Below are 22,127 nucleotides of genomic sequence, written 5' to 3'. Positions count from 1 at the left end.
TCTGGTCTCAAGTGTTCTTCAGTTAGCAGGTGATAGATGCTGCCAGGACTGGATTTTTTCTTTAAGGCAGTGGGTTCGCTTCTGGCCCAATATGTGTCTAGAGATTTTATCTGGGAGCTAGCGCCTGAAATGGAGGCCTCGTGACTCTGACTGTTAGCCTATCATGCTGTGGCTGAGTTGGTATTCTGATTTTTGGTCCTTACAAAGGTGTTTTTAATTTGTAGACAGTTGTTAACTTGTGGGTTGTTTTGGTGGGAGGAAAATTGATGGTTTTCTATGCCATAATCTTGCTCCTATCCTGTCATAAGATTCTATCATCTTCTTCCTATTCTGTGATAGAAACTTCATCAATTGTTTTCTCTTTGTCTTTTGGAACACCAAAAATTCCAATATCTATCTATCATTTATCTATCTATCTATCTATCTATCTATCTATCTATCTATCTATCTATCATCTATCTATCTATCTATTATCTATCATTTATCTATCTATCTATCGATTGATCTATCTATCTATCTATCTATCTATCTATCTATCTATCTATCTATCAATCATCATCTATCTATCTTTAGTCAAAGTCTCACTCTGTCTCCCAGGCCGAAGTGCTCTGGTGCTACCTCAGCTCACTGTAGCCTCCACCTCTGGGTTCAAGCAGCTCTTGTGCATCAGCTTCCCAGGTATCTGAGATTACAGGCTTTCACCACCACGGCTGGCTAATTTGTGTGTTTCTAGTAGAGGCAGGGTTTCACCATTTTCCCCAGGCTGGACTTGAACTCCTAAGCTTAAGCAAGCCACTCACACTGGCCCTCAAAAGTGCTGGGATTACAGGTGTGAGCCACTACATCTGGCCTGCCTTTATGTAAATTATTTGGATGAAAGAGTATCAGTGGTGTCTGTAACTTCCTCAGTGGCTTGGGGTATTGCTAGCGGAGGTCATGGTAAAGTTTTTTCCTTTTTTTTTAATTTTTTATTGGATTTTAGGTTTTGGGGTACATGAGCAGAGCATGCAAGACAGTTGCGTAGGAACACACATGGCAGTGTGCTTTTCTTTCCTTCTCCCCTTCACCCACATTTGGCATTTCTCCCCAGGCTATCCCTCCCCAACTCCCCCTCCCACTGGCCCTCCCCTTTCCCCCCCAATAGACCCCAGTGTTTAGTACTCCCCTCTCTGTGTCCATGTGCTCTCATTTTTCATCTCCCACCTATGAGTGAGAATATGCGGTGTTTCATTTTCTGTTCTTGTGTCAGTTTGCTGAGGATGACGTTCTCCAGATTCATCCATGTCCCTACAAATGACACAAACTCATCATTTCTGATTGCTGCATAATATTCCATGGTGTATATGTGCCACATTTTTCCAATCCAGTCTATCATATGGGCATTTGGGTTGATTCCAGGTCTTTGCTACTGTAAACAGTGCTGCAATGAACATTCGTGTACATGTGTCCTTATAGTAGAACGATTTATAGTCTTTTGGATATATACCCAGTAATGGGATTGCTGGGTCAAATGCAATTTCTATTTCTAAGGCCTTGAGGAATCGCCACACTGTCTTCCACAATGGTTGAACGAATTTACACTCCCACCAACAGTGTAAAAGTGTTCCTTTTTCTCCACATCCTCTCCAGCATCTGTTGTCTCCAGACTTTTTAATGATCGCCATTCTAACTGGCGTGAGATGGTATCTCAATGTGGTTTTGATTTGCATCCCTCTAATGACCAGTGACGATGAGCATTTTTTCATATGATTGTTGGCCTCATATATGTCTTCTTTCGTAAAGTGTCTGTTCATATCCTTTGCCCACTTTTGAATGGGCTTGTTTGTTTTTTTCCTGTAAATCCGTTTGAGTTCTTTGTAAATTCTGGATATCAGCCCTTTGTCAGATGAGTAAACTGCAAAAATTTTTTCCCATTCTGTTGGTTGCCGATCCACTCTAGTGACTGTTTCTTTTGCCGTGCAGAAGCTGTGGAGTTTCATTAGGTCCCATTTGTCTATTATGGCTTTTGTTGCCAATGCTTTTGGTGTTTTGGTCATGAAGTCCTTGCCTACTCCTATGTCCTGGGTAGTTTTGCCTAGATTTCCTTCTAGGGTTTTTACCGTGCCAGGTGTTATGTTTAAGTCTTTAATCCATCTGGAGTTAATTTTAGTGTAAGGTGTCAGGAAGGGGTCTAGTTTCTGCATTCTGCACATGGCTAGCCAGTTTTCCCAACACCATTTGTTAAACAGGGAATCCTTTCCCCATTGCTTGTTTTTCTCAGGTTTATCAAAGATTGTATAGTTATAGATATGTTGTGTTGCCTCCGGTGCCTCTGTTTTGTTCCATTGGTCTATATCTCTGTTTTGGTACCAGTACCATGCTGTTTTGATTACTGTTGCCTTGTAGTATAGTTTGAAACCCGGTAGTGTGATGCCCCCCGCTGTGTTCTTTTTGCTTAGAATTGACTTGGCTATGCGGGCTCTCTTTTGGTTCCATATGAATTTCCAGTTCTGTGAAGAAAGTCAATGGTAGCTTGATGGGGATAGCGTTGATTCTGTAAATTACTTTGGGCAGTATAGCCATTTTCACGATATTAATTCTTCCTAACCATGAACATGGAATGTTTCTCCATCTGTTTGTGTCCTCTCTGATTTCGTTGAGCAGTGGTTTGTAGTTCTCCTTGAAGAGGTCCCTTACGTTCCTTGTGAGTTGTATTCCTAGGTATTTTATTCTTTTTGTAGCAATTGTGAATGGCAGTTCGTTCTTGATTGGGCTTTCTTTAAGTCTGTTATTGGTGTAGACAAATGCTTGTGATTTTTGCACATTGATTTTATATCCTGAGACTTTGCTGAAGTTGCTTATCAGTTTCAGGAGTTTTTGGGCTGAGGTGATGGGGTCTTCTAGGTATACTATCATGTCGTCTGCAAATAGAGACAATTTGGCTTCCACCTTTCCTATTTGAATACCCTTTATTTCTTTTTCTTGCCTGATTGCTCTGGCTAGAACTTCCAGAACTATATTGAATAGGAGTGGTGAAAGAGGGCATCCTTGTCTAGTGCCAGATTTCAAAGGGAATGCTTCCAGTTTTTGCCCATTCAGTATGATATTGGCTGTTGGTTTGTCATAAATAGCTTTTATTACTTTGAGATACGTTCCATCGATACCGAGTTTATTGAGGGTTTTTAGCATAAAGGGCTGTTGAATTTTGTCAAATGCCTTCTCTGCGTCAATTGAGATAATCATGTGGTTTTTGTATTTGGTTCTGTTTATGTGGTGAATTATGTTTATAGACTTGTGTACGTTGAACCAGCCTTGCATCCCCGGGATGAATCCTACTTGATCATGATGAATAAGTTTTTTTATTTGCTGTTGCTTTCGGCTTGCCAATATTTTATTGAAGATTTTTGCATCTATGTTCATCATGGATATTGGCCTGAAGTTTTCTTTTCTTGTTGGGTCTCTGCCGGGTTTTGGTATCAGAATGATGTCGGTCTCATAAAATGATTTGGGAAGGATTCCCTCGTTTTGGATTGTTTGAAATAGTTTTAGAAGAAATGGTACCAGCTCCTCTTTGTGTGTCTGGTAGAATTCGGCTGTGAACCCGTCTGGACCTGGGCTTTTTTTGTGCGGTAGGCTCCTAATTGCTGCCTCGACTTCTGACCTTGTTATTGGTCTATTCATAGTTTCAGCTTCCTCCTGGTTTAGGCTTGGGAGGATGCAGGAGTCCAGGAATTTATCCATTTCTTCCAGGTTTACTAGTTTATGTGCATAGAGTTGCTCGTAATATTCTCTGATGATGGTTTGAATTTCTGTGGAATCTGTGGTGATTTCCCCTTTATCATTTTTTATTGCATCTATTTGGTTGTTCTCTCTTTTCTTTTTAATCAATCGGTATAGTGGTCTGTCTATTTTGTTGATCTTTTCAAAAAACCAGCTCTTGGATTTATTGATTTTTTGAAGGGTTTTTCGTGTCTCAATCTCCTTCAGTTCAGCTCTGATCTTAGTTATTTCTTGTCTTCTGCTGGGTTTTGAGTTTTTTTGATCTTGCTCCTCTAGCTCTTTCAATTTTGACGATAGGGTGTCAATTTTGGATCTCTCCATTCTCCTCATATGGGCACTTATTGCTATATACTTTCCTCTAGAGACTGCTTTAAATGTGTCCCAGAGATTCTGGCATGTTGTGTCTTCGTTCTCATTGGTTTCGAAGAACTTGTTTATTTCTGTCTTCATTTCATTGTTTATCCAGTCAACATTCAAGAGCCTGTTGTTCAGTTTCCATGACGCTGTGCGGTTCTGGGTTGGTTTCTGAATTCTGAGTTGTAACTTGATTGCACTATGGTCTGAGAGGCTGTTTGTTATGATTTCAGTTGTTTTGCATTTGTTGAGCAGTGCTTTACTTCCAATTATGTGGTCAATTTTCGAGTAGGTGTGATGTGGTGCTGAGAACAATGTATATTCTGTGGATTTTGGGTGGAGAGTTCTGTAAATGTCTATCAGGTTTGCTTGCTCCAGGTCTGAGTTCAAGCCCTGGATATCCTTGTTGATTTTCTGTCTGGTTGATCTTTCTAATATTGACAGTGGAGTGTTAAAGTCTCCCACTATTATTGTGTGGGAGTCTAAGTCTCTTTGTAAGTCATTAACAACTTGCCTTATGTATCTGGGTGCTCCTGTGTTGGGTCCATATATGTTTAGGATCGTTAGCTCTTCTTGTTTTATCGATCCTTTTACCATTATGTAATGGCCTTCTTCGTCTCTTTTGATCTTTGTTGCTTTAAAGTCTATTTCATCAGAGATGAGAATTGCAACTCCTGGTTTTTTTTGCTCTCCATTTGCTTGGTAAATCTTCCTCCATCCCTTTATTTTGAGCCTTTGTGTATCCTTGCATGTGAGATGGGTTTCCTGGATACAGCACACTGATGGGTTTTGGATTTTTATGCAGTTTGCAAGTCTGTGTCTTTTGATTGGTGCATTTAGTCCATTTACATTTAGGGTTAATATTGTTATTTGTGAATTTGATACTGCCATTTTGATGCTAAGTGGCTGTTTGCCTGTTAGTTGTTGTAGATTCGTCATTATGTTGATGCTCTTTAGCATTTAGTGTGATTTTGGAATGGCTGGTACTGGTTGTTCCTTTCTATATGTAGTGCCTCTTTCAGGAGCTCTTGTAAAGCAGGCCCGGTGGTGACAAAATCTCTGAGTACTTGCTTGTTCACAAAGGATTTTATTTTTCCTTCACTTATGAAGCTCAGTTTGGCTGGATATGAAATTCTTGGTTGAAAATTCTTTTCTTTAAGGATGTTGAATATTGGCCCCCACTCTCTTCTGGCTTGTAGTGTTTCTGCCGAGAGATCTGCTATGAGTCTGATGGGCTTCCCTTTGTTGGTGACCTGACCTTCTCTCTGGCTGCCCTTAGCATTTTCTCCTTTATTTCAACCTTGTTGAATCTGACGATTATGTGCCTTCGGGTTGCTTTTCTTGTGGAATATCTTTGTGGTGTTCTCTGTGTTTCCTGTAAATGAGTGTTGGCCTGTCTTGCTAGGTGGGGGAAATTTTTCTGGATAATGTACTGAAGAGTATTTTTCAGCTTGGATTCATTCTCTTTGTCCCCTTCTGGTACATCTATCAAACGTAGGTTAGGTGGCTTCACATACTCCCACATTTCTTGGAGACTTTGTTCATTTCTTTTTGTGCTTTTTTCTCTGATGTTGGTTTTTTGTTTTATTTCATTGAGTTGATCTTCGACTTCTGATATTCTTTCTTCTGCTTGGTCAATTCGGCTATTGAAACTTGTGCATGCTTCGCGAAGTTCTCATATTGTGTATTTCAGCTCTTTTAAGTTATTCATATTCCTCTCTAAGTTATCCATTCTTGTTATCATTTCCTCGAATCTTTTTTTATATTTTTTTCAAGGTTCTTAGTTTCTTTGCATTGATTTAAAACATTTTCTTTTAGCTCACAAAAGTTTCTCATTATCCATTTTCTGAAGTCTAATTCTGTCATTTCATCACAGCCGTTCTCCGTCCAGCTTTGTTCCCTTGCTGGTGAGGAGTTTTGGTCCTTTCTAGGAGGTGAGGTGTTCTGGTTTCGGGTGTTTTCCTCCTTTTTGCGCTGGTTTCTTTCCATCTTTGTGGAATTATCCACCTGTCGTCTGGGTAGTTGCTGACTTTTTGATTGGGTCTCTGAATGGACACCCAGATTGTTGATGATGAATTATTTCTGTTACTTGGTTTTCCTTCTACCAGTCTAGCCCCTTCACTGTATGACTGCTGAGGTCCACTCCAGGCCCTGCTTGTCTGGGATGCACCTATAGCAGCTGTGGAACAGTGAGGGGTGCTACCAGTTTCTTTTTCTGCTATCTTTGTCCTAGAATAATGCCTGCCAAATATCAGTCTTTTGGATATAGAGGGGTCAGGGAGCTGCTTGAGGAGACACTCTGTACTTTATATGAGCTCAATTGCTGAGCTGTGAGCTCTATTCTTCATTCAGGGCTGTTAGGCTGCTATGTTTAATTCTGATGCAACAGAACTCATAATAAAACCCTTTTTTTCCCAGCTGCTCTTTCTTAAGGGGTTGGGGCTTTATTTTTGAGTGTTTGCTGTGCTGTTCTGCCCCGCTAGGAGGCAGTCTAGTCACTATTTGCCTGCTGAGGCTCCACCCTGCTGGTGTGAGGTTCGCCCTGTTTCTGCAGGCTCTACCCTTCTGCTGCAGTCTCTGCCCTGCTGCCACAGGCTACGCCCTGTGGCAGAGTCTCTCTGTTGTATCAGGTTGCCTCGGCAATGGCAGGCTGTGTCAGCAGTGGGCGTGTACCTCAGTAGGGGCTGATTGCCTCGTAATGGCGGATGCCCCTCCCCCACGGTGCTGCGTTTTGAGGGAACCTCCTCACCGGGAGCGTTTGGAATCGCTGTTTTGTTTGTCGCACTGCGCTACCCCAAACGCTGTTTCCCTGGGATTTCCTGGGCTGGCTCACTGTCCAAGTCCCGTTCCGTCTCACATTCAGCTTTCTCAGATCTCAGTTTGCTGGTTCAACAGGGCACCCGTAACAGTGCACTTTTGTATGGAGTGCTGTCGAGCGCCTCTGTGCTCCGGCATGGGCCGCAGCTGCACCGGCTGCCGGCTACACCAGCCAAAACCTCTGCCTGGCATCCTGTGTCTCTTTTATACCTGGGAATTCCCCCGTTCTGTGAGCAACTAAGATCCATCTGGAAATGCGTCCCTGACTCACCCTCTGCGCACATCCAGCGAGAGCTTCAATCCTGGGTTGTTCTCACAGTGCCATCTTGAGTCCTCCCCCTCGTGAGTATCTATTTTTAAGCCAAGTAATTAAAGATTCCCCGGGGTTAACTGGGCAGCAAAGTATAAGAAAGTTTTAGTTTGGTGAAAAAGTCTACATAATGACAAATTAAGAAAATAAAAAGAAAGTTATTCTCTCATCCCCTTCCCCCCAGTTGCTCTATTTTTTTGTCAAGTTGTGCAACTTTATTTTTCTCTTTGATAATTATACATTATTTTAATGTAACTAGATTTTGTATCACTCCAGGCTGGAGTACAGTGGCACAATTATAGCTCACTGTAATCTCAAGTTCCTTGAGCTCATGCAATCCTCCTGCCTCAGTCTTCAAAGTAGTCGAGACTACAGGTACCTGCCACAATGCCAAAATAATCTAAAAATTTTTTTTAGTGATTGGTGTCTTGCTCAGGCTGGTCTCAGGCTGCTCTCAAGCTTCCGGCCACAATTGATCCTCTGGCCTCAGCCTCCCAAGTAGCTGGTATCATGAGTGAGAACCACTGATCCCAGCTCTATATTTTTAAAACTATTTATCTCTTTAGTTTTTTCTAAAGCATTCTCAATACCTTCACTGGAACGTTCAGGCTTTCAATTCACAGTTGATTTTATCCATGTTGCTATTCATCCTATTTATTCCATTGCTTATAGGCCTTTGTGACATATTTAATATTTTGAGTTTTAAATTCTTGCTATTTATATGTGTGTATATATTTTCGGTTATCTCTTTTGCAAGGTCTTGCATCTGCCATGCTTTCCAGAGAAGAGAATGGACTCTGCTTTTTTGAGCGAAAAAATTTTAAATTATAAGACTAAAGCAAAACCTGTGGGAAATAAACAAAATAAAAAGTATTTTAATTAAAGTTTTTTAGAAATTGCAATCTGGGAGACACAAGTCTAGTAAGAAGTTGTATCATGTTCCAGTCAGGTGAGGTTAGAGAAGGGCTTATAAAGTTTTACTTCAAGTTTACACAAGTGAAGGATTTTAGTGCAGTCTATGATGGACAATGGTTGGTTGCCAGCTGAGAACGTAGCTAGGAAAGTACCAGCTTAATTGAGCACAGCTGTCTCCTCAGGTGGTTTGGATCAGGCCTGGTATAAACAATTTAAGTCAAACACAGCTGCTTTTGCATGACATCTGGGATTTTCCCAATTCAAACAGGTCAAATTCCACCTGGGCATGCATGAGGATTAATTCCACTCTTCATGCCCTCCCAGTTCGTCTTAGAGGCTTCTCATATGACTATCTCCATTTTGGATTTATTTTCATCAGAAATAAAGTGTGCAGAAATTTTCAGTGGCAAGTAACAAAGAAAAATAATGCTCACCTGTGATTTATCAGACCCCAGCCAGAAAGAAAAGGCCAATATGTGCTTGACAAAAGGGTCTGAGGACTTTCAGGTGATTTGTTCCTCCAAAAGAATTGGCTCATGCCTTTAATCCCAGCACTTTTAGAGGCTGAGGTGAGCAGATTACTGGAGGTCAGTTCAAGACCAGCCTGATCAACTTAGTGAAAGTAAAAATACAAAATTTACTAAATGTACTAAAAGTAAAAAAAAAATTAGCTGGGCATGATGGTGAGTGCCTGTAGTCCCAGCTACTCTGGAGACTGAGGCAGGAGAATCACTTGAACCCAGAAGGTGGAGATTGCAGTGAGCTGACATTGCACCAATGCACTCCAGCCTGGGTAACACAGTAAGACTCTGTCTCAAAAAAATAAAAAAGAAATTAGACAAAGAATTGCACTAATCCTGGAAATTCTGCTTCATAGATAACAAAAATGTTTACAGAATAAAGCCCGGGTGTAGCCATAATGTGGCATTATAATTCTTTTTTTCTAGATAAGAAACAAGCTGAAAAAAAGAAAGAAAATTTTAAGGTAAGAGACAAAATCTCTGGGAGGATGTACACCTAAGGTAAAGGCTCAGTCACAGGCCCCTAGAAGAAGACTGAGAATGCAGCTTCTTTCCCTCTCTGCATTCATTGTCAATAGGCTTTCCCTGGCCTCGTCCTTTTCACATTTGTCATTTTGATTATTGTATACTTTTTTCCCCACATGGACCTGATGCAATTCCAGAATTGGAAGAGAAAACTATGATGTCCTCATAGTTGTTTAAAAGAAACCTCAGCAAGTGAAGTAGAAGTTGATTTTTTTTTCTAAAATCATAGAAAGGTATTCACCCTCCTGGGTCGGGAAATGATCTCTGCAACTATTGTTTTTAAAGAAATCTATTTCTAAGGCTGTTGCTATACTCCATAAAAATACCTTCAGATTCTTAATTCTAGAAGTTTGAGGTGGCTATTTTTACTCTTTCCTTGTGTTAATACTAAAATAAACATGTGCTCTGAGAAAGATGGAATTGTGTGTCTTATCCAGCAGCCAGAAAGTATGGCTGTTTTTCTCTCCTTCCTCAAGCATCATGCTGTTGACTCATTAGAATTTTATACTTCAAGGAGAAATGTTAGAGTCTGTATCTTATTTCAGCTTACACAAGTGAAATAAAAAGAATAAAAATAACCACAACTCTGAGTTTGTAGTAGAATGAGATTTTATTTATTATTTTTTTTTCAAAAGGCAAACTCAAAGGAGACAGCAGTGACTAACTTTTAGCAATGAAAAAAAGTTTAATTAAGTTACACTGACAACCAGAGTTGGTCAATTTCGTGCCAGCCACCACGGCCATACAATTGACTCGAGTTAATAGAGCCCAGCGTAAAGACTGTTTAAGATTTAACCTACCCCAATAAAGCTAACCTATAACTAAGTCATAGAAAACCCAAGTTATAGTGAAATACTCTACGAAAGTGGCTTTAATATTCTGAACACACTATAGCTAAGACACAAACTGGGATTAGATACCCCACTATCCTTAGCCCTAAAATTCAATAACTTAATTAACAAAATTATTCGCCAGAACACTACAAGCAACAGCTTGAAATTCAAAGGACCTGGCAGTGCTTTACATCCGTCTAGAGGAGCCTGTTCTATAATCGATACACACCGATAAACCTCACCATATCTTGCCATCAGCCTGTATACCGCCGTCTTCAGCAAACTCCTTAATGATTGTAAAGTAAGCAGAAGTGTTACCATAAAAACGTTAGGTCAAGGTGCAGCCAATGACGTGGGAAGAAATGGGCTACATTTTCTAAATCAGAAAACTACACAATAACACTTATGAAATTTAAGGGCCTATGGTAGATTTAGCAGTAAACCAAGAATAGAGAGCTTGATTGAAACAAGGCCAATAAGCACGCACACACCGCCTGTCACCCTCCTCAAACATCACATAAAAGTACATTAACAATAAACCACTCCATACTGATCTAGAGGAAATAAGTCGTAACATGGTAAGCGTACTGAAAAGTGCGCTTGGACGAATCAAAATGTAGCTTAAATTAAACCATCCGGCTTACACCCGGAAGATCTCATAACAGATGATTGTTTTGAGCTAACTCTAGCCCAAACCTTATTAAAAGTGTACTACTTAACTACACCAATTAAATCATTTACCTACTACAAAAGTATAGGCGATAGAAATTGCATTTTAGGCACAATAGACATAGTACAACAAGGGAAAGGACAAAACCAATAGAGCACAAAAAAGCAAAGATAAACCCTTATACCTTCTGCATAATGAACCAACTAGAACTAACTTTATAAAGAGAACTTAATGCCCCCTGAAACCAAGTGAGCTACCCAAGGATAGCTAAAAGAGCACACCAGTCTATGTGGCAAAATAGTGGGAAAATCTATGGGTAGTGGTGACAAACCTACCAAGCCTGGTGATAGCTGGTTGTCCAAGACAGAATCTTAGTTCAACTTTAAATTTACCTACAGAATCATATAATCTTCCTGTAAATTTAATTGCTAGTCTAAAGAGGGACAGCTCTTCAGACCCTAGGAAACAACATTTTATAGAGAGTAAATAACTTAACCACCATAGTTGGCCTAAAAGCAGCCACCAAATAAGAAAGCGTTCAAGGTCAATACTTACTTACTCTTAATCCTACTAATCTTATTGAACTCCTAAAACAAATTGGACCAATCTATTATTTAATAGAAGCAATAATGTTTATATAAGTAACATGAAATCATTCTCCATGCATAAGCTTATCTCAGACAGAAACAACTATTGTTAGTTAACAGCCTAATTACCATATGCTACAGATTAGTTTATCAATTAACCAAACTGTTAACCCAACACAGGAGTGCACTCAGGAAAGATTAAAAAAAGTAAAAGGAACTCAGCAAACTCTACCCCCGCCTGTTTACCAAAAACATCACCTCTAGCATTTCCAGTATTAGAGGCACTGCCTGCCCAGTGACACATGTTCAATGGCCGCGGTACCCTGACCGTGCAAAGGTAGCACAATCACTTGTTCTCTAAATAAGGATTTGTATGAATGGCCACACGAGAGTTTAACTGTCTCTTACTTTTAATCAGTGAAATTGACCTATCCGTGAAGAGGCGGATATGCCTAAATAAGACGAGAAGACCCTATGGAGCTTCAATTTAATGATACAAACCAGAACAATTTAAACCAATAGGCATTAACCTATTGTCAATGTATCATGAATTTTGGTTGGGGTGACCTCGGAGTACAGTATAACCCCTGAAAAATACATACTAAGACCTCACTAGTCTAAATAAAAACACAGCTGTTGACCCAATAACTTGATCAATGGACTAGGTTACCCTAGGGACAACAGCGCAATCCTATTCTAGAGTCCATATCGACAATAGGGTTTACGACCTTGATGTTGGATCAAGACATCCTAATGGTGCAGACGCTATTAAGGGTTTGTTTGTTCAACGATTGAAGTTTTACGTGTTCTGAGTTCAGACCGGAGCAATCCAGGTCGGTTTCTATCTATTAAACATTTCTCCCAGTACGAAAGGACAAAAGAAATAGGGCCTACTTCATAAAGCGCCCTTAAAATTTAGATAACCCATATCTCAATCTTGCAAACTATTATCTTACCCAAGAACAGGGTCTGTTCAGATGGCAGAGGCTGGATATTGCATAAAACTTAAAACTTTATAACCAGAGGTTCAACTCCTCTTCTTAACAACGTGTTTATAGTCAACTTACTTCTACTAGTCGAACCCACCCTGATTGCCATAGCATTCTTAACACTTATAGAACGAAAAATCTGGGGCTATATACAATTCTTAAAGGGTCCTAACATTGTAGGCCCCTATGGAACACTTCAACCAATTGCCAATGCCATAAAGCTTTTTACAAAAGAACTCTTACTACCCACCACCTCCACCACAACTTTAAGTATCCGCCCCTACCCTAGCCCTCTCCATCGCCCTCATTTTATGAACCCCACTTCCTATGCCACACCCCCTAATCAACTTAAACTTAGGCCTCTTATTTATTCTAGCAACATCAAGCCTAGCGTTTTACTCAATTTTATGATCTGGATGAGCATCCAACTCAAACTATGCACTAATTGGCACATTACAAGCCGTAACCCAAACAATCTCATATGAAGTCACCCTCGCTATCATTCTCCTATCTACCCTACTAATAAGCGACTCATTTAATTACAATCACTCATTACAACACAAGGACACTATTGACTTCTACTCCCATCATGACCCCTAGCCATAATATGATTTATCTCCACATTAGCAGAAACCAACCGAGCCCCCTTTGACCTAACAGAAGGAGAATCAGAGCTAGTTTCAGGTTTTAATATTGAATATGCCACAGGCTCATTTGCCCTATTCTTTATAGCAGAATACATAAATATTATCATAATAAATGCCCTAACCACCACCATCTTCCTAGCAACATCATATAACATGACCATATCAGAAATCTACACAATCAACTTTATAACTAAAACCCTCCTATTAACCACCCTATTCCTATGAATTCGAACAGCATACCCTCGCTTCCGCTATGACCAACTAATATCCCTCCTATGAAAAAATTTCTTACCCCTCACACTAGCACTATGCATATGATATATCTCAATGCCCATCTTAACATCTGGCATCCCACCACAAACATAAGAAATATGTCTGACAAAAGAGTTACTTTGATAAGAGTAAATTATATAGGTTTAAACTCTCTTATTTCTAGAATTATAGGAATTGAACCCGTACCTGAGAACTCAAAACACTCCGTGATACCTATTACACCATATCCTAAACAGTAAGGTCAGCTAAATAAGCTATTGGGCCCATACCCCGAAAATGTTGGTCAAACCCTTCCCATACTAATATCAACCCCCTAGCCCACCTCATTATTTCCTTAACCATCCTAACAGGAACCACAATTACAATTCTAAGCTCACACTGATTTCTAGTCTGAATAGGCCTAGAACTGCACATATTAGCCATCGTACCAATTTTAGCCTAAAACACAAACCCCTGATCCACAGAAGCATCCACAAAATATTTCCTAATTCAAGCAACAGCATCAATAATTCTCCTAATAGACATTTTCCTTAATAACTTAACTTCCGGACAATGAACAATTAACCCACCCCACAATCAAATTTTGTCCACAGTAATATTAATTGCCCTAGTAATAAAAATAGGAATAGCCCCCCTTCACTTCTGACTTCCAGAAGTAACCCAAGGAATCCCCCTGATTCCAGCCATAATCGTCCTCACATGACAAAAACTTGCCCCCATATCAATCATATTTCAAATCTTCCCATCAATAAACATGAATATCATTCTAATGATCTCAATCCTATCAATTATAATTGGCAGCTGAGGAGGACTCAACCAAACACAACTACGCAAAATTCTAGCTTACTCCTCAATTACTCACACGGGATGAATAATAGCAGTGCTGTACTACAACCCAAATATCACCATTCTAAACCTTATTATCTATATCTTCTTAACAATCTCCACATTCATAATTTTTTACCTAAACTCAAATGTAACAACTCTATCATTATCGCACACTTGAAATAAATTAACATGAATAATACCCATAATCCCACTAATAATAATATCTTTAGGAGGTTTACTCCTACTAACAGGCTTTTCCCCTAAATGAGCCATTATACAGGAACTTACAAAAAACAATAACCTAATTATTCCACTCACAATAGCCATACTAACACTAATAAACCTATACTTCTATATACGCCTAACATACTCCATCTCAATAACAATATTCCCCACATCCAACAACACAAAAATTAACTGACAACTAAAACACATAAAACCAATGCCACTCCTACCTCCACTCGTAATCTCTTCCACATTACTACTATCTTTAACCCCACTAACACTAATAATCTAGACATTTAGGTGAATGAGACCAAGAGCCTTCAAAGCCCTTAGTAAGTAAACTTTACTTAATTTCTGCACTACCATAAGGACTGCAAAACTTTATTCTGCATCAACTGAACGCAAATCAATCACTTTAATTAAGCTAAGCCCTTCCTAGATTGATGGGACTCTAACCCACAAAAATTTAGTTAACAGCTAAACAACCTAATCAACTGGCTTCAATCTACTTCTCCCGGCGTTAGGGGAAAAAAGGCGGGCGAAGCCCCGGCAGAGTTGAAGCTGCTTCTTTGAATTTGCAATTCAATATGATATATCACCTCAGAGCTGGTAAAAAGAGGGCTACTCCTCTGTCTTTAGATTTACAGTCTAATGGTTACTCAGCCATTTTACCCCTAACTATGTTCATAAATCGCTGATTATTTTCAACCAATCACAAAGAATCGGAACTCTACACTTACTATTTGGTGCATGAGCAGGAGCAGTAGGAACAGCCCTAAGCCTCCTAATCCGAGCAGAATTATGCCAACCAGGAAGCCTAATAGAAGATGATCATGTCTATAATGTTATTGTCACATCTCACGCATTTATTATAATTTTCTTCATAGTGATACCAATTATAATTGGGGGCTTTGGAAACTGACTTGTCCCCTTGATAATCGGTGCTCCCGACATAGCATTCCCTCGAATAAACAACATGAGCTTCTGACTCCTACCCCCCTCACTCCTTCTTCTACTTGCATCCTCAACCCTAGAAGCTGGTGCCGGAACTGGCTGAACAGTTTACCCACACTTAGCAGGTAACATATCATACTCAGGGGCTTCTGTAGACCTAACTATTTTTTCATTACATTTAGCAGGTGTTTCCTCTATTCTAGGGGCTATTAACTTTATTACAACAATTATTAAGATAAAACCCCCAGCCATGACCCAATACCAAACCCCCGTATGATCCGTCCTAATTATAGCGGTCCTTCTTCTACTCTCCCTTCCAGTCTTAGCTGCTGGAATTACTATATTACTAACTGATCATAATCTCAATACTACTTTCTTCGACCCTGCTGGTGGCGGAGATCCCATCCTATATCAGCATCTATTCTGGTTTTTTGGTCACCCTGAAGTGTATATTCTTATTCTGCCAGGTTTTGGAATAATTTCACACATTGTAAGGTACTATTCTAATAAAAAAGAACCATTTGGTTATATGGGCATGGTCTGAGCTATAATATCCATTGGCTTCCTAGAATTTATCATGTGAGCCCACCATATGTTCACAGTAGGTATAGATGTAGACACTCCCGCATATTGCACATCAGCTACTATAATTATCGCAATCCCTACCGGGGTAAAAGTATTTAGCTGACTAGCTACGCTACACGGCGGCAATATTAAATGATCCCCCGCAATACTATGGGCCTTAGGCTTTATCTTTCCTTTCACCGTAGGCGGATTAACAGGAATTGTACTAGCCAACTCATCATTAAACATTGTATTACACGATACATACTATGTAGTAGCACATTTTCATTACGTACTATCCATAGGGGCAGTATTTGCTATTATAGGGGGCTTTATTCACTGATTTCCACTGTTTTCAGGCTACACACTTCACCAAACCTATGCTAAAGTTCATTTTACTATTATGTTTGTAGGCGTAAGTCTAACTTTCTTCCCACAGCACTTCCTTGGCCTATCCAGAATACCTCGACGATACTCAGACTATCCAGATGCATATACCACATGAAACATCGTCTCATCTGTAGGATCCTTCATCTCACTAACAGCAGTTATTCTAATAATTTTCATAATTTGAGAAGCCTTCTCCTCAAAGTGAAAAGTTTCTACCATTGAACAACTATCTACCAATCTAGAATGGCTGTACGACTTCCCTCCTCCCTATCACGCATTTGAAGAAGCTACCTATGTAAAAACCCTAAACAAAAAAGGAAGGATTTGAACCCCCCAAAATTGGTTTCAAGCCAATTCCATAGACCTTATGACTTTTTCAATAAGATATTAGTAAAATAATTACGTAAATTGTCAAAGTTAAATCATAGACTAAATATCTATATATCTTAATGGCAGCACCAGCTCAAGTAGGCTTACAAAATGCCGCATCCCCCATCATAGAAGAACTTATCGCCTTCCATGACCATGCTCTCATAATCACTTTTTTATTTAGCTCACTGGTTCTATACATTATTTCTCTAATACTTACTACAAAACTAACTCACACCAGTACCATAAATGCTCAAGAGATTGAAATAATCTGAACCATCCTGCCCGCTATAATTCTCATTATAATTGCCCTTCCATCCCTATGTATTTTATATATGACAGACGAATTTAATAAACCCTACCTAACTCTTAAAGCAATTGGCCACCAATGATACTGAAGTTATGAGTATTCCGATTATGAAGACTTAGCATTCGACTCTTATATTACACCAACATATTTCCTTGAACCTGGAGAATTTCGACTCCTTGAAGTAGACAACGGAACAACCTTACCCATAGAAGCAGATATTCGTGTGCTAATTTCATCACAGGACGTCCTACACTCATGAGCTGTGCCATCACTAGGTGTAAAAACAGATGCAATCCCTGGACGCTTAAATCAAGCCATATTAACTTCCACACGACCAGACATAGTCTATGGACAGTGTTCAGAAATTTGTGGGTCCAACCACAGCTTTATGCCCATTGTACTAGAATTTATTTATTTCCAAGATTTCAAAGTATGAGCCTCATACTTATATATCGTATCACTGTAAAGCTAAACTAGCATTAACCTTTTAAGTTAAAGATTGAGAGAACCCGTCTCTCTACAGTGAATGCCTCAACTAAACATCTCACCATGACCAATGGTGATTCTGTCAATAATTGTAACCTTGTTTTACATCACCCAATTAAAGATATTGAGTTTTACTTTCTACACTACCCCATCACCAAAATTGACTAGAACACAAAAACATAAAACAACTTGAGAACTAAAATGAACCAAAATTTATTCGCCTCCTTCAATATCCCGACAATCCTAGAAATCCCCCTAGTAATATTAATCATTATATTTCCTGCCATATTAATTATACCTCCTAATAACCTAATTAATAACCGACTCTCCTCTCTTCAACAGTGATTAGTTCAACTTAAACTAAAACAAATGATAATAACTCATACTACTAAGGGACGAACTTGGTCTCTCATGCTTCTAGCCCTGATCATTTTCATCGCATTAAATAATCTTCTCGGACTTACACCCTATGCATTTACACCAACCACTCAACTATCAATAAATCTAGATATAGCAATTCCTCTATGAGCAGCAACTGTACTCATAGGGTTACGATTTAAAAAAAAATCATCTCTCGCCCATTTCCTACCACAAGGAACACCCGTACTACTTATCCCAATGTTAATTATTATCGAGACAATCAGCCTCTTCATTCAACCAGTAGCTCTAGCTGTACGACTAACAGCCAACATCACAGCAGGTCACCTGTTAATACATCTACTTGGAGACACTACACTATCATATCCATCTACCTATCTTCCTCCACAATTACTATTATCATTATCATTCTATTAATCACCCTAGAATTAGGTGTAGCACTCATCCAAGCCTATGTATTCACACTTTTAGTAAGCTTATATCTACATGACAACTCATAATGACACACCAAACACATGCCTATCACATAGTTAACCCAAGCCCTTGACCACTAGCAGGAGCCCTATCAGCATTTTTGCTTACATCTGGCCTAATTATATGATTTCATTTCTATTACATCCCCCTCCTTACTGCAGGGCTACTAGCTAGCACAATAACAATATTTCAGTGGTGGCGCGACGTAGTACGAGAAGGCACATATCAAGGCCATCATACCACTCCCGTACAAAACGTCCTTCGATATGGGATAATCCTATTTATTATCTCAGATGTATTCTTCTTTGCTGGCTTCTTCTGAGCATTTTACCACTCCAGCTTAGCCCCAACCCCACAAACAGGAGGACATTGACCCCCTACAGGTATTTTTCCTCTTAACCCAATAGAAGTACCCCTACTAAATACAGCTGTACTACTTTCATCAGGAGTCACAATTACTTGGGCACACCACAGCCTAATAGAAGCCAATCAAAAAGAATCAGCTCAAGCACTGACCATAACTATTGCACTAGGAATCTACTTTACCTGTCTACAAATATCAGAATACTCTGAAACCTCATTTACTATCTCCGACAGAATTTATGGGTCCACATTCTTTATAGCTACAGGCTTCCATGGCCTCCACGTTATTATTGGAACTACCTTCCTCACCACCTGCTATTTTCACCAACAGCTATATCACTTCACATCCAACCACCACTTCGGATTTGAAGCCACTGCATGGTACTGACATTTCATAGATGTAGTATGACTATTCCTCTATATCTCTATCTATTGATGAGGGCCTTACTCTCTTAGCATAAACAGTACTATTGACTTCCAATCAATAAGCCTCATATAACTCGAGAGAGAGTAATAAATCTAGCACTAACCCTAACAACTAACATCCTCCTAGCCCTACTTCTAATTACCATCACATTCTGACTCCCCCAACTAAATGCATATACAGAAAAACACAACCCTTATGAATTTGGGTTTGACCCTACAACCTCTGCCCACCTGCCCTTCTCTATAAAATTCTTCTTAATTGCTATTACATTCCTCCTGTTTGACCTAGACATCACCTTACTACTACCTCTACCATGGGCAACCCAAACAAACAACTTAATACTAACAATCAACATGATTTTTGCCCTACTTATTATTCTAGTATTGGGATTGGCCTATGAATGGACCCAAAAGAAATTAGACTGAGTTGAGTGTATATAGTTTATTTAAAACAAATGATTTCGACTCATTAGATTATGAAAACTCATATTTACCAACACGTGCCTTTCATTTATATCAACGTCACACTAGCATATTTCATATCACTGTTGGGACTATTAAGTTAACCATATCACCTAATATCGTCTCTACTATGTTTGGAAGGCATAATATTATCACTATTTATTATAACTACACTCACAACTCTAAATATATATTTAATATTAATGTATATAATACCCATTACTCTTCTAGTGTTTGCCGCATGTGAGGCTGCAGTAGGCCTAGCCTTATTAATCTTAATCTCTAACCTGTACAGCTTAGACTATGTCCAAAACTTAAATCTACTCCAATGCTAAAAATTATTTTACCAACAATCATAATACTACCAACAATATGACTTTCAAAAAATCATGTAGCCCCGAGGACTCAAGATGGCGCTGTGAGAACAACCCAGGATTGGAGCTCTTCTCGTTGAATCTGCAAACGGTGAGTCAAAGCGGCATTTCCAGACTGATCTTTGTTGCCCACAGAACGGGGAAACTCCCAAGTATAAAAAAGACACGGGACGCCAGGCAGTAGGTCTGCCTGGCGAAGCCGGCAGCCGGGGTGGCGGCGGCCGGCCCTACCCAGCAATCCCCACAGGGCGCGCTTGTCCGGGTGCCCTGTTGAACCGGCAACCTGAGACTTGAGAGGGCTGGACTTGAGACTGAATGAGACTTGGACAATAGGCCAGCCCAGGGGATTGCAGGGATTGGGATACCCAGTGGGACGAACAAAACCGCGATTTCAAACTATCCCGAGCAGACGGTCCGAGACGCTCTGTGGGGGAGGGGCATCCACCACTACCGAGGCAACCCGCCCCAACTGAGATACATGCCCACTGCTGACGCAGCCAGCCGTTGCCGAGGCAACCAGCCCCAACTGAGATACACGCCCACTGCTGACGCAGCCAGCTGTTGCCGAGGCAACCTGTCCCTACTGAGATACACGCCCACTGCTGACGCAGCCTGCCGTTGCTGAGGCAACACGCTACAACGAAGAAACTCCGCCGCAGGGCGTGGCGGAGACCACAGCAGAGCCGGCAGGAACAGCGTGAATCACACAACAGCAGGGCGGAGCCTCGGCAGCCAAACAGTGGCTAGTCTGCCTTCTAGCTGGGCAGGACACCTAATCAGACATCCAAAAATAAAGCCCAAACCCCTCAACACCAAGCATTTGAGAAAAAAAAAAAGGGTTTTTTAATGAGCTCTGTTGCAGCAGAATCAAACATAGCAGCCTAACAGCCCTGAATGAACAACAGAGTGCACAGCTCAGCAATTAAACCCCTATAAAGTACAAACTGTCTCCTCAAGCAGCTCCCTGACCCCTCTATATCCAAAAGACTGACATTAGGCAGGCATCATGCTGGGACAAAGAGAGCAGAAAAAGAAACTGGTAGCATCCCTCGCTGTGCCACAGCTACTAGAGGTGCACCCCAGACAAGCAGGAGAGATGCAAATCAAAACCACATTGAGATACCATCTCACGCCAGTTAGAATGGCGATCATTAAAAAATCTGGAGACAACAGATGCTGGAGAGGATGTGGAGAAATAGGAACACTTTTACACTGTTGGTGGGAGTGTAAATTAGTTCAACCATTGTGGAAGACAGTGTGGCGATTCCTCAAGGCCTTAGAAATAGAAATTCCATTTGACCCAGCAATCCCATTACTGGGTATATATCCAAAAGACTATAAATCGTTCTACTATAAGGACACATGTACACGAATGTTCATTGCAGCACTGTTTACAATAGCAAAGACCTGGAATCAACCCAAATGCCCATTGATAATAGACTGGATTGGAAAAATGTGGCACATATACACCATGGAATATTATACAGCCATCAGAAATGATGAGTTCGTGTCGTTTGTAGAAACATGGATGAATCTGGAGAACGTCATCCTCAGCAAACTGACACAAGAACAGAAAAGGAAACACCACATATTCTCACTCATAGGTGGGTGATGAAAAATGAGAACACATGGACACAGAAAGGGGAGTACTAAACACTGGGGTCTATTGGGGGGAAAAGGGGAGGGCCAGTGGGAGGGGGAGGTGGGGAGGGATAGCCTGGGGAGAAATGCCAAATGTGGGTGAAGGGGAGAAGAAAAGCAAAGCACACTGCCATGTGTGTACCTACACAACTGTCTCGCATGCTCTGCTCGTGTACCCCAAACCTATAATCAAATAAAAAATTAAAAAAAAAAAATCATGTAATATGAGTTAATACAATAACATGCAGCCTATTAATCAGTATTTTTACCCTTCTAATATTATATATGCCAAATAACTCATGTAATCTATCACTGACTTTCTTCTCAGACCCATTAACATCACCTTTATTAATACTAACTGCCTGACTACTACCACTAATAATTTTAGCAACACAACAACACCGGTACAACAACCCCATCCCATGAAAAAAACTATATATCTCTATACTAATTTTTTAACAAATCTCCCTAATCATAACTTTTTCAGCCACCGAACTAATTTTATTTTATATTCTATTCGAGACCACCCTAATCCCCACCCTAATTATTATTACTCGCTGAGGGTACCAGCCAGAACGTCTTAATGCCGGCTCGTATTTCCTATTCTATACATTAGCTGGATCTCTTCCTCTACTAATTATGCTCCTGTACTATTTAAGCAGTTTAGGGTCCCTAAATATGCT

The 22,127-nt window shown here is 40.1% G+C and overlaps 1 non-coding gene and 1 pseudogene across 1 annotated transcript; both read left to right on the top strand.

Moving 5' to 3' along the window:
• Nucleotides 1-10,175: 10,175 nt before the first annotated feature.
• On the top strand, nucleotides 10,176-10,637 carry LOC144581358 (18S ribosomal RNA). Its single transcript, XR_013531968.1, has one exon. It is a non-coding gene; the product is annotated as an 18S ribosomal RNA (ribosomal RNA).
• A 6,890-nt stretch (nucleotides 10,638-17,527) lies between these two features.
• LOC144581297 (ATP synthase F(0) complex subunit a-like) lies at nucleotides 17,528-18,217 on the top strand (annotated as a pseudogene).
• The last annotated feature ends 3,910 nt before the right edge of the window (nucleotides 18,218-22,127 follow it).

This window comes from Callithrix jacchus, chromosome Y, assembly GCF_049354715.1.
Source record: "Callithrix jacchus isolate 240 chromosome Y, calJac240_pri, whole genome shotgun sequence".
NCBI lineage: Eukaryota > Metazoa > Chordata > Mammalia > Primates > Cebidae > Callithrix > Callithrix jacchus.
This window is presented reverse-complemented; position numbering and strand designations above follow the sequence as displayed.